General features: G+C 40.2%; 1 long non-coding RNA gene across 2 annotated transcripts in view; it reads left to right on the top strand.

The window, feature by feature from the left end:
• LOC126484644 (uncharacterized) overlaps nucleotides 1–13,707 on the top strand; it is a 36,803-nt gene extending 23,096 nt beyond the window's left edge. For both annotated transcript variants that reach the window (XR_007587900.1, XR_007587899.1), the window contains one exon: nucleotides 13,447–13,707. This is a non-coding gene — a long non-coding RNA (uncharacterized LOC126484644). The remainder of the gene's footprint in view (nucleotides 1–13,446) is intronic.
• The last annotated feature ends 290 nt before the right edge of the window (nucleotides 13,708–13,997 follow it).

The following is a 13,997-nucleotide window of genomic DNA, read 5'->3' as shown; positions in this document are numbered from 1 at the left end:
TACAATACAATTTTAGCTTTCCACTCTTATTGACTTTTTCATGGTGTTTTTTCAGTAATGTGTATCTTACATGCTAACCCATCTCCTACCTTTAGATTTTCCAATCTTGTCCAGTGCATGCATCAACAATCAGTGTTCCATTCTCTTCTCATCCAGTAAGACTCCCATGACCTGGGATTTTGGGCTACTTTTTTGTAATTCTTCCCATTCCCTAAACCTCATCAATGCTTTTCCTTCATACCTCTTTCTTTCCCTTCAGCCCTCTTGCCAGATGAAGAGCCACTGACTCTGAAAGCTTGTGCATTTCCACATCTTTTGTGTTTTCTTCTGCTGCCACTTGGTGAGTAGACTTTTTTTTTTTTTTTCAATACATATTACATTTTCTAACACTGATTATTTTTGTTGACATATCTGTTAGCTAATGTGTTCTGCTTTTAGTCTCCTATGTGATACTGGTATTTGCATTTTTGTAGAACTCTCTACGTGACTCTGAATTAATCAGTCTGTGCAATCTAAAAATGTTCTCCATTCTTCCTTTCAGCCTTTCCATTTTATTATCTAGTACTAGTTTTGTTTGCGAAGGCTAACTTCTATAGACATTTATTTTCTTTAGTGGGGTAGTAATATCTATGTTCCAAGCTAAAAGTTCTAAAAGCATTTTGCATTCTGATTCCCAAAATTATTGTCTCAGATTTCTGCTTAGCATAATAATGCTGAGGTCCAATAATATTCACTCATGCTTCTATTTTTTGCTTTATTTCAATTCTTTATTGTATTCTGTCACTAATGCCTGACCTTAATGACCAGAGATATGTTGATTTACAACATTTAAGGACACAATATTTTCATAATTGGTCATCACATGATGTACTGAGCTGTTGCATTATCACATATCCAAGTGGGCATATGCCCAAGTAAGTAGTTAACTCCTTAGGATAGACTGTAATTCCCATAATGTTTGCTTTCCTGGCTGTCAAATAATGTACAGATATTTAGTTGTCCAAGTTTGATGACATTTACAATTTTGCATCCAATGTTTAGCGTCTCCAAAACACTATCCAAAACTTTCAGGAAACCCTCAAAATTTTTAAAAGGGACCCTAAAGTTTCCACCTGGGATGCTTTGGCCAGCTTCCCGAGAGATTTCTCTCTAGTCCAGGGTGTACCCATATATCCTATCCCCAGTGCCCTGTATGTTTGTGACTCTTTAGCAAACCAGGCTGAGTCTCCTGAACGGTACTGTGCTTCATTCTTCCACTGCTCCCGTCTTCCAGTTGTTACAACGAAAGGTTTATTGAAGCACCTGGAAGATTTTGTATGATCATCCAAAATTTCCCTGCCCATTCAAGATAACCCTATCACCCTATTTCCTATATTGTTCTCTTTGAGGTATTTTTTCCGAAAGTATGATTGCATCTGCGAAGCAGATTAACTTCACCATGACCAAGCCTAAAAGCGTAATTGTGAACCAAAAAAACAATATTGTTGTCTCTTCCATGAGTCCACAGACAGCACCTGTTGCATCCCCCTTGATTGCACTATCTGTGGCACTGTCTATGAATGTGCAACACTTTGAGGATGTTCTCCACACACATATATGCAATACTGCTTGCAACGTATAGACACAATAAGTTCATACAGGAACTAACAAACTTTGACATCGCACTGCTGCCACCGATGAAGCCCTAGCAGCAACACACAAGCATCTCTGCACACCAAGCAACAAACAGCTGGACACGGCCCTGTCTCCCTCACTTGGGCTTGGCCCCCATCCCCTCCCTCCAGCACACACCACACCAACACAGATGCTGCCAACTGCCAAGAGCCACCTCAAGGTCAGTAAACCACAGCAATTTTCAGCACACATGCATGTGCCTGTACTGTTTGTGATGGAACCATGTATTGTACAATAACAATTGATGAACTGCCAGTTTGACATAAAACATGGCATTTAGGCCCAGCAGATCTGCAACTTGCCAAAGACACAGGCAACAAACTCCTTCAGCAGGAATTATTTGCCCTCTAGATAGTCTCTGGGCTTTCAGGATCAAGCTCATTCCTAAGAAAAATGGCTCTACCATATTTTGCAGCGATTACAGGGTCCTCAGTTCTCAAACAGTGCCTTGAAGATACCCCGACATACTGACTTTAGGCACCCCCCACAGCTGTTACAATTTTCAGCTTTCTTGCAGAAAGATTTGAGAAATAATCAGCGATGATATTATCATGACCGTGCATGTGCCCGATCCCCCGTCTGCTTGCATTAGGATGCAAGTGGAGGAAACGTTGTGGGATGGCAGTTGTGTATGGATTGTGAATGGCATATTGATACATTAGAACTCCAGTGTCTTCACTGAAATAACACACAGCAAAGTAAACTGCGAGCAGCTTGTGGTCAAATGCTGACTATTTCAAATGTGAGGCTGAGTGTTTCTTGGAGAAAGTGGTTGTGGCACACCATTAACAATCTGTTAAAGAACTGCTCCAATTGTAGCGTCACTTGCATCTATTTAAGTGCCAATGTAACAGCTTGTACCAGGCAATTTCTAGCACGGCAGAATTGTTCCATCATTTCTGGTATCCAAAGTAATTTTCTTTTCCTGTGTTTGTCTTTGCTTTCCAAGGTATTTGCTAGCGGGATCTGTCAGCCAGGTGCTTGTGGAAGGTGTCAGTGATAAAAGCTGAGGATCCTGAGGAATCATCTTAGATCATGGTATGTTTCCAGATGAGGAAGATCCTGTGCCAGCAGTGTACATTCAGTTGTCAGCTTGATGCCACTGGCATTAAGTGTGTGCCCAAGAAAGGTGACTTCCATCAGTTGAATTTGTGATTTTGCCTCTTTACTGACCATCCCACCATCCTTCAATGTGTGCAGCATTTTCAGCATACATATTTATAGGTAGGCACACTTGCAACCAGTCATGCTGAAAATTGTAGCAGCTGTGGGGGGTGCCCAAAGTCAGTATGTCGGGGTAGCTTCAAGGCACTGTTTGAGAACTGAGGACCCTGTAATCACTGCACAATATGGTAGAGCCATTTTTCTTAGGAATGAGCTTGATCCTGAAAGCCCAGAGACTATCTGGAGGGCAAATAATTCCTGCTGAAGGAGTTTGTTGCCTGTGTCTTTGGCAAGTTGCAGATCTGCTGGGCCTAAATGCCATGTTTTATGTCAAACTGGCAGTTCATCAATTGTTATTGTACAATACATGGTTCCATCACAAACAGTATAGGCACACACACATGTGCCTGAAGCAGCAGGTCAGGAGTACTGTTAACAGGTACTGCATGCTGTGGTTGACTGACCTTGAGGTGGCTCTTGGCAGTTGGCAGCATCTGTGTTGGTGTGGTGTGTGCTGGAGGAAGGGGGTGGGGGCCAAGCCCAAGCGAGGGAGACAGGACCATGTCCAGCTGTTTGTTGCCTGGTGTGCAGAGATGCTTGTGTGTTGCTGCTAGGGCCTCATCAGTGGCAGCAGTGCGATGTCAAAGTTTGTTAGTTCCTGTATGAACTGATTGTGTCTATACGTTGCAAGCAGTATTCCATATTTGTGTGTGGAGAACATCCTCAAAGTGTGGCACATTCATAGACAGTGCCACAGATAGTGCAATCAAAAGGGAATGCAACAGGTGCTGTCTATGGACTCATGGAAGAGGCAGAGACATGGTGAATGAGTGAGGACTGTATGACATAAGACATCAGGGGAGAGCTGGTGATGTTGCAAAAAGTTGATTTTAAGGACTGATTCTACCATATCAGTAACCAGGAATGTCCATGGACATTGGAATGTGTCTGACAGGTGGATAGTGCATATGATAGTGCTGTAGACACTACTGTTGGAGTCGTTGGCAGCCTGGAACATGAAGGTGGTTGTAGGCTTGAAAGTCAGAGATGAGGAATGTGGAAATAAGCTAACACCAAAGCCTATGTTGATTAGTAGATATTGATCTGATGCTCTGTCCAATATTAATAGATATCCATGGGCAACAACTGAGGTGGGCACATGTGTGTTTGATATTCTGGTGGGTTGGAGGTGACTCAGTGAGATGTAGTGGACTGGAGTGCCTATTGTGACCCCCTTGTGGAGTTTGGGTACTCAAAAGGGTCAAACATTTGCATGCAGCATCAATGAATTGTGAATGATACCAGCAGGGAGCAGGGTCTGGAGCTGGTGTGGATTGTGTTACACAGTTGCCATGTATAGCTTTGGGTGCTGGTGGGTGTTGTTGAGCAGGCAGTGAGGAGTGCTGTGGTCTGTCGTCATCGTGGCCCTTCATGTCTGGTCAGCTACATTTGTGCTGTGTGGAGATGGACTCACCCCACATGCATCACTGAGCTGATCTTGGGACATTGTTACTTTTTGCCTATGGCAAATGACAGTGAACATTCTGTCAGCCATAGCCAAGTGCCATCAAGTCAGTGCTGTCTCATTCATGATCATGGTGAGCTGTGGATCTGTTGATAGCTTGATTCACCACAAGACCCCAGCAAGGTGTCTAATGTAAGAGCTGGATTGGCTGAGATGCAGAGGTGGTACCAGATATGTGACAATATACTACCACACATGACCTCTTGAAGTTGCTGTTCCTGCATGTGGTGTTTCCTTGGACATATCATATCTATTCTCCACCAGAGGAAACTTTACGATTTCATATGGCCTGCCATGTGGATGATGAGATCAGATGCATATACTTCAAATGCTAATTGAACATGCTGGTTATCTGAAAAGTGCTCTCAATGATGATGAACCACAATCTCATGTTCTTGGTGTCAAAAAGCGGTAGTTTGAGGTGAGCAATGGCTGAACATATCAATGTGCCAATAGGCACACAATGTCTGTGAAGTGTGTGAGACAAGGTGGCCGTTGATTGTTCATGCACAGTTGGTTGCAGCGTGGCGAACTGTGATTGTTGGAATGTGTTGCACGGGGCAGGAAGATGTAGGTGACATAATGGCACTGCAGAGATGATTAGAATCGAGAAGGCACTTTAAGGATTATGCGGAATTCACTGGATTTAAGTTAACTGATGGATTCATCATATATCACCATTGTTGATGCAGCATTGTGATACTGTTAGATAGCAGTAATGAAAATGAATTATTTGTGCACTCAGCTTTTATAGTCAGATTCACACACTTTCCACAATGATCCTGTACAGCATTTCTGTGAGTGGCATCCGTTAATGTAGGTATGGTGCCCAGTGATGTGGTGTATGACGGCCACATTATCACTACACAGTAAGCATGATTGAGTTTGGAGACACATTTGAGTGTATTCATGGTTAATATGCGGTCACCAATGTAGGAGGTGAGATATTACAGTGATAGCCACCGATAGAGATGACACATTCTTTATTAAACAACGCACTTCAGTCCGGACAATGAACGATGGCAGTCCACAAATGTTGAGGCACAGATAGGAATTGTATTACTGATGATTCCAAATGACAGTTGCAGTATGCACATGTGTGAGCTTTCCACTTAAGAAAAGCATATATCCTGCAAATTATCTCTCTCCCTTGCTCCTGCGTAATTTCTCTCTTACCACCACTATCAGCGATGACAACTTTCAACAAATAGAATAGAAATTCACCAAACAACTTGCTACAATCATGTCTAATGCTTGCAATACCTACGGCATTAACAGCAGAGCAATCACAGTGCTACTGAATGCTCATTGCCTTTTAAAGAGTGCTTGACGTAGGTGCGCAGAACAAGACTAAACTCGACCACCATCGTTCGTGACTCCAACTGTAGTACAGAACATCTAGTCAAGTACATTATCCAGCTTGCATTGTCCCAAAGGCATACCACACCACTCGTTCCAATGATGTTCAGTCACTCTAGGACAAATGTCCCCACATGTGTGCTTTTGTGCAATAAATATATTTTTCCTTAATGATGAATTACCCCAAAATATGATACCATAAGAGAGCAGTGGATGAAAATAGGTATAGTAAACAAATTTATTGGTATGTTTACTGCCAAAATTTCCAGTAACACTGATAGCCTAACTAGATGAAATGAAATGTTCAGCAGATCATTGATGTGTTTCTTCTGGTTCAATCTGTCATCAGTACACACATTCAAAAATTTTGATTATACTGCCTTAGCTACAGACTTCTGTTCAAATTCTGCATTCATTAATGGTGTTATGCCATTTACTGTACAGAACTGTGTATACTGTGTTTAATTAAAATTTAATGGGAGTCCATTTGCAGTGGACCACTTAATAATTTTCTGAAAGACATTCTTTGTTTGTTGGGTGTGACTACTATACTTGCATCATCAGCAAAAACAGCTAGCTTTGCATCTTTGTGAATATAGAGTGGCAAATCATCAATATATATTAAGTCATCAATATACAGGGTGTACTAAAAATAATCACCTGACTTTAAAAAAAATCGTAACTACACTACTGGCCATTAAAATTGCTACACCAAGAAGAAATGCAGATGATAAATGGGTATTCGTTGGACAAATATATTATACTAGAACTGACATTTTCATGCAATTTGGGTGCATAGATCCTGAGAAATCAGTACCCAGAACAACCACCTCTGGCCATAATAACAGCCTTTATACACCTGGGCATTGAGTCAAACAGAGCTTGGATGGCATGTACAGGTACAGCTGTCCATGCAGCTTCAACAATACCACAGTTCATCAAGAGTAGTAACTGGCGTATTGTGATGATCCAGTTGCTCAGCCACCATTGACCAGACATTTTCAATTGGTGAGAGATTTGGAGAATGTGCTGGCCAGGGCAGCAGTTGAACATTATCTGTATCCAGAAAGGCCCGTACAGGACCTGCAACAAGCGGTCGTGCATTATCCTGCTGATATGTAGGGTTTCGCAGGGGTCGAATGAAGGGTAGAGCCACGTGTCGTAACACATCTGAAATGTAATGTCCACTGTTCAAAGTGCCATCATAGCGAACAAGAGGTGACCGAGACGTGTAACCAATGAGACCCCATACTATCACGCCGTGTGATATGCCATTTTTCTCTGCCAAGAACACTGTTACAGGAAGCACATCGCTTGATGTGCTTGAGAACTTTCTTTTCCCACAATTAGAGACTGATTCGAATGACTTCATTTACCAACAGGATGAGGCACTACCACACTGGTATCTGGAAGTATGGGGATTTGTAAATCAAACGATTAATGGACAATGGTTCGATCGCACTGGACCAAATGATTAAGCCTTACACAACTGGTCTTCGAGGTCACTGGACCTGATTTTATGTGATTATTTCTTGTGGGAGTTTATAAAAGACTCTGTTTGTGTGCCCCCATTACCAACAACATGAATGAAATGAGATGTTGCATAACAGCAGCTGTGGAAGCTGTAACTCAAGACATGCTTGCTGCAGTGTGGGAACAATTTGCATACTGCATTGACATACACCCTACATCTCAAGGGGGGCATATTGAACAGCTATGAAAAGATATGAAAGAAAACTGTCTGGGTTGCCCATTCATCAAAGAATAAAATTCTTTGTATATGTTTATTAGTTTCAGAAGTACAGATGTACCAAATTGGATGATTCTTTTTGATACACCTTGTATCTTAAGAACAATATGAGACCCATGAGTGAACCCTGTGGGACTCCTTCTTGATACCTTTCCAGTTTCAGAACTCTGCTGATTTTTGCATCGTATGTGAAATGTTAATTCAAACTTCTGCACTTTCCCAGTTAAAAATGAATTAAATCATTTGTGCACTGTCCCACTGATGTCACAATACTTAAGCTTATGATTTACACTATCAAAAGCCTTTGGGAGATCTCAAAAAATCACAATGGGTGATGTTGTTCAGAACTTTGATGAAATATTAAAGAAAGAATATATAACATTTTCTGACGAAAAGCCTTTCTGGCATTTTGCTAGTACTTTATTCTTACAAATATGTAAAGCTACTCTTGAATACTTTTTCAAGAATTCTAGATAATGCTGCCAGAACTGATATTCGGGTGTGGGGGTAGTTGTTGGCATCAGACCTATCCCCCTTTTGATGCAATGGTTTAACAATATCAAATTTAAGGAAAAATGCCCTGTTTCAGTGAAATATTACATATATGACTGAGAATCCTATCTATTTCTTGGGAAGTCACGTTTAATACTCTGTTAGACATCCCACTAATTCCATTTGAACTTTTACTTTTGAGCGAGTTTATTATTTCATTTTTATCAAATTGAAGATGTATTGCCTCTTCCACTGATAGCCTTGCCTTTACTAATAAAAATCTGGATCCCATTTTCTCTTAAACATTTAAAATATTTGCCAGGTGTGAGTAGGACTTCCCCACTGAGGATTCCATACAAACTTAATTGTGTGTACAGACAGTTCATCCATTCTGAGAATCGAATATATCAAAGATTTTTGCATGTTATTGACGTTGATAGTGGCAAGATATTAATAACAGGGATCCCAAGAATTTTGGGAATGTTAAATTTTACGTTTGAAGTCACATAACAAAAGACAAAAGAAATATTTTTTCAATAGTATGACAATGCGAGCAGCAGCTGGAATGACGGCTGTGTAGTGCTGGAATGGGAACAGGGACGGGGCTGGACTGCGCAATTCAGAAAAGCTGGTGTTGGTAGGAAGGAATCATATACCACAGGCTGTGAAGCAGTCATTTAAATAAAGGATATCATGTTTGGCAGCCTATTTAGCAACAGGGTGGTCCACTTGTTTCTTGGCCGCAGTTTGTCAGTGACCATTCATGCAGACGGACAGCTTGTTGGTTGTCGTGCCTACATAGAATGCAGCACAGTGTTTGCAGTTTAGCTTGTAGACCGTATGACTGTTTCCACAAGTAGGGATATGTGATGTTAGTGACCAGACTGTGTAGTGGTTCTGCATGCTTTATTTATTTCGTTTGGTGTCCTCAGTGTTGATATACTGCGTTGCTACACTGGCTGAAAAATGGGTTGTGGATTCCGACACTGACTACCGTAAATGATGTAGCTGACAGATACACAGTTGTGTTTCAGTCTTTTACTATCACTTTTCACAACCCCCTTATAATACACAGTTATTTAGCCAGTGCACTATTGTTATAACTTTCGATAAGCCTCATTAATAGTTTTCAGGCAAACCTCCACATACTGCTACTATAGTTTACTGTTGAACATCTATGAAAAGTAAAAACATAAGCACAAAGTACACAGTTCTTGAAGAATAGAAAGGTACATATGGAACAGACACTGTTATTGCTTTAACACATGCCTAATTGTTTAACACTTATTCCACAGTTAAGTTGAAGCAGTGTTGTTCTAACCAACACAGGTTTCTCGTCTGAAACTTGGCCGTGGACTGACTGTCTTGTGACCAAACATCAGGCCCTTACATACATGAAACTAAGCATAATATTAGATCTGGTGTTATTTACTTTAAAACTGAGGGCCAACCTTTCTCTTTTATGGAAATACAGATAATATTCACGTATGTTAATGGTAAATAGTTAAAAGTAACAAAACGAATTTAAGGAGGCAGATGGCAAATTAAAACTATCCCAGCTTGCTTCATCACAACTGGAGTAGGTGGTGGTGGGAGGATGTATGGGACAGGTCTTGCATCTACGTCTATTATGTGGGTATGAGCTATGAGGTAGTGGATTGGGAGCAGGGGTTGTGTAAGTATGGACGAGTATATTGTGTAGGTTTGGTGGATGGCGGAATACCACTGTGGGAGGGGTGGGAAGGATAGTGGGCAGGATATTTCTCATTTCAGGGCACGACAAAAGGTAGTCATAACCTTGATGGAGAATGTAATTCAATTACTCAAGTCCTGGGTGGTACTGAGTTACGAGGGGAATGCTCATCTGTGGGCAGACGGTCGGACTTTTGGAGGTGGTGAAAAACTGGAAAGATAAGGCATGGTAGATTTGTTTTGTACAACATTGGTGTGTGTGTGAATTCCTAAGGGACCAAACTACTGAGGTCATCGGTCAAAAGTTGGTGATGACTTCAGTGAGACCCTAGGTATATTTCAAGAGGGACTGCTTGTCACTGCAGATGCGATGACCACAGGTGGCTAGGCTGTACAGAAGGGACTTCTTAGTATGAAACGGGTGACAGTTGTCGAAGTGGAGGTATTGCTGGTAGTTAGTAAGTTTGATATGGTTGGAGGTACTGATGTAGCCATCTTTGAGGTGGAGGTCAACATCGAGGAAGGTAGCTTGTTGGGATGAGTAGGACCAGGTGAAGCAAATGGGGAAGAAGTTGTTGAGGTTCTGGAGGACTGTGTATAGAGTGTCCTCACCTTCAATCCAGATAGCAAAGATATCATCAATGAATCTGAACCAGGTGATGGGTTTAGGATTCTGGGGTTTTGGAAAGGATTCCTCTAAATGGCCAATGAATAGGTTGGTGTAGGATGGTGCCATGCAGGTGCCCATAGCTGTACCCCACATTTGTTTGTAGGTAATGCCTTCAAAGGAGAAGTATCCTCACCCGCAATTACCTGTCCCATATATCCTCTCACCACCATCTACTCCAGTCTGGTCACAAACATCACATATCCCATCAAAGGCAGGGCTACCTTTGAAACCAGTCATGTGGTCTACAAGCTAAGCTGCAAACATTGTGCTGCAATCTATGTAGGCATGACAACCAGCAAGTTGTCTGTTCACATGAATGGCCATCAACAACCTGTGGTCAAGAAACAAGTGGACCACACTGTTGCTGAACACACTGCCAAACATGATATCTTTAATTTCAATGACTGCTTCACAGCCTGTGCCATATGGATCCTCCCCACCAACACCAGCTTTTCTGAATTGCACAGGTAGGAACTTTCTATGCAACACATCCTTCGTTCCTGTAACCCTTCTGGCTTCAACCTTCTTTAGTCACTGTCTTCACCCATCTAGCACCTTCTCTGTTCCCATTCCAGCACTACACAGCTGTCATTCCACCATCACACTCAGTATTTTTATTTCTCTCCTTACTCTCTACTCCCCCCCCCCCCCTCCCCACCTCCCGACCTCTCCTCCGCCCTCTGTCTAACCTGCACCACTTCACTGTCTGCCACCCCCACCATGCTATCTCTCCCCCCCCCCCCCCCCCAGCCTCCTCATTATCCCCAACCAGTCGCCACTCCCAACATGCACTGGTGCTGCTGCTCGCAGTGTAGTTTCTTCAGTTACCTGAAATTGCATTTGTGTATGTGAGAGTTGCGTTTGCATGAAAGAGAGAGAGAGAGAGAGAGAGAGAGAGAGAGTGTGTGTGTGTGTTGATGAAGGCCTTAATGGCTCAAAGCTTTAGTTGTGAGAGTCCTTTTGTTGTGCCTATCTGCAACTCACCATCTCCACAATATGGTGAGTAGCAACTTTCCTTCTCATAACATTGTTACATTCCATCCCGGATTTTCCATTGTTTGAAATATTTTTTTCGTGTAATATAATTAAAAATTAACAATTTTCAGATTTTTTCCTTTCATTGAATTGTGAAACCCTGCTTTTTGCCAAATTTCATGACTCTAAGTCAATGACAAATACCCTGTGGGTTTTGGTGACAGTTTGTGAATATCAAAATAAAATGGCCACATCTTTTGAGTGCATTGATGTAGAAGCTACACATTTTTACATTGCCACAGGGTGGTAAGCTTAAATATTTCACATAAATTTCAACTTGATATGTGCACCTGTTCCTCCAAAAAAGGGTTTTGAACAGTTGGACAGAAAGGTAGACAGACAAAAGATAACAGATGGGCGGCAAAGTGATCCTGTAAGTGTTCCCCTTTTACTAATTGTGGTACGGAATCATAAAAACAACTATTAAAAATATATTCATTACGTTTGATGGTAATACAGTCTGCCTGTGCTTCTAGTAGCTCTATTTCCATTTTGACAATACTTGAGGTGGTGATCTTAGATTTCTGGACTTTTTAATAACTTTCCTTAATACAGTACAGTAGTTTTTATAATATTTGACTGTTTTGGGGTTATTTCTCTTTCTTGTTGTAAGACACACATCTATTTTCTGGTTACAAGGCTTTTTATTCATTTACTAAGCCTCAGTGTTTTACATGGTTTCTTAGAATTATGTCCCTGTGTTTTTTAAGGAAACTGTTTGCAAATATACTCCAAAATCTATCATAAAAGAAGTTATATTATAAATTAGCATCGGGTTCATGGTACACCTCATACCAATCGAACTGCTGCAAGCTTTCCCTAAAATTTTCAATTGTTAAATTGTTAACTGAATGCATTATTTTGGAGGGCTGTTCTGCATTACTCTATGGAGCTATGTCACACGCTGCAATTAGCTGTGCATCATGATCAGAAGGACCACTCTTAATAGGCTAAATGTTCATTTGATTATATATCTTGGACTACAAAAATATTATCTATTAGTGTGCTGCTTTCCTGTGCTACCCGAGTAGGAAAACGAATAACTGAGACCAAATTTAAAGAAATTAGTAGTACTTCAAGGTGATTTGTCCTATCAGACTCTTTCACAAACCCTACAAATAATAATCTGCTTCCCTTTGTCTGACCCATAGCACAACAAATAATTCAAGTTTTTCAGAAATAGTTTTTTTGTTTTGCTGTTAACTGCCTAACTGTAACTATTTATTCTGCAGCCCTTACTTTCAGATAGATTTAACCTAAAAAGGCCTAAGGTAATCAGTATAAATCACTGAGAGACAACTAGTTTATGTTGTTGAGCAGATAGGAAAGATTCCTCTAGAAGTACCATAAACGAGTTTACATAGAAAGTTACCAAATGAGTACCCACAGAAATTTCACAGTTTTCCCGCAAGATTTACCCATTAAAGAAGAAATACTTGTGGGTTAGAATATTGATAGGTAATGTTCTATGGCTCTGCAATTCATGCCTATGATGGTTGTACTCTTGTCAGCAGAAAGATCATATTGGTCTTTTGGGAATTAAAATCTGTGACACTGGAAATATATGGAGTAGTTTTGTTGAAATAAATTGAAATCAGGTTGTGAGATAAGGAATTCCTATGTTACCAAAGGGTGGGTAGATGGAAGAGAAGTGGATCATGATTGGGGGGAAGTTAAATTAGGTAACATGCAAAGGTGTGCTTCTGACTGACCAAGGAAGACAGTTGTTTTAAAATTTAAGCAACAGTTGACTCTTCATTTAGTATTATAAGAAATTATGCAGCTAACAGTATGAGTGTCCTCTTTTTTAATACTTCGAAATATTTCCGATAAATGATGCCTAGTTATTTTAATTATCACCAAGTCATTCATTTTTTATTATTTTTAAAGACCTCAAAAATATTTTGCAAAAAAATCAGTTTTTACTAACTCAATTGCATTTGCAACTTTATTACTTTTTTGGTGCAACAGACTTTGATTGGCCTTTTTTTCTCTTGATGTCTTACTTTTTAAGATAGACTGAATACAAGAGAAAAAAAGATGTTTGGTGCAAAGAGAAGAAAAAATGTAACTTTTTTGTTCCAGGGAATGTATCTGCTTGAGCCAGTGATGTCAAAAGGATCCACTGTGGATGAAACACACATAAAACTATATCAAAAATCTTATTTCAGTTTGCAAAAGGCTATTAAATTTTTTGTTACATTTAAAAGAATTATTTCAGCTTTATGTCTCACCATTTATGAATTTGTAATGAAAATGTATTATTTCTGGTATGGATAAGAATCAATATTTTAGTTCGCTACAGTTCATTCTGCACAATAGCTTTAAGAAATGTACCAGTATTTGAAAAATCATCTAAAGAAATATACAAATTGTATTTTTTTCTGCCACTGTTTCCCCAATAAACCAAGTTTACTAACATCCTTCAGCATGTTGTTGAACTATAAAATAAAGATTGCATTAATCCCATTAATTTATAGTTCGCTCGTGATGACAATGGTACTCATAGCAGTCAAATGTCTGAAGATATTAATGAGATAATCGCCGTATAAAAACTTTTTCTTTCAAACACTGTCATGCTCTGGGACACAATCACAAATATTTTTGGATTACATTGGCAATCTTCAGAAACAATT

This window comes from Schistocerca serialis, chromosome 6 (assembly GCF_023864345.2).
Source record: "Schistocerca serialis cubense isolate TAMUIC-IGC-003099 chromosome 6, iqSchSeri2.2, whole genome shotgun sequence".
Taxonomy (NCBI): Eukaryota; Metazoa; Arthropoda; class Insecta; order Orthoptera; family Acrididae; genus Schistocerca; species Schistocerca serialis.
The sequence above is the reverse complement of the archived record's forward strand: the minus strand, read 5'-3'. Positions and strand labels throughout refer to the sequence as shown.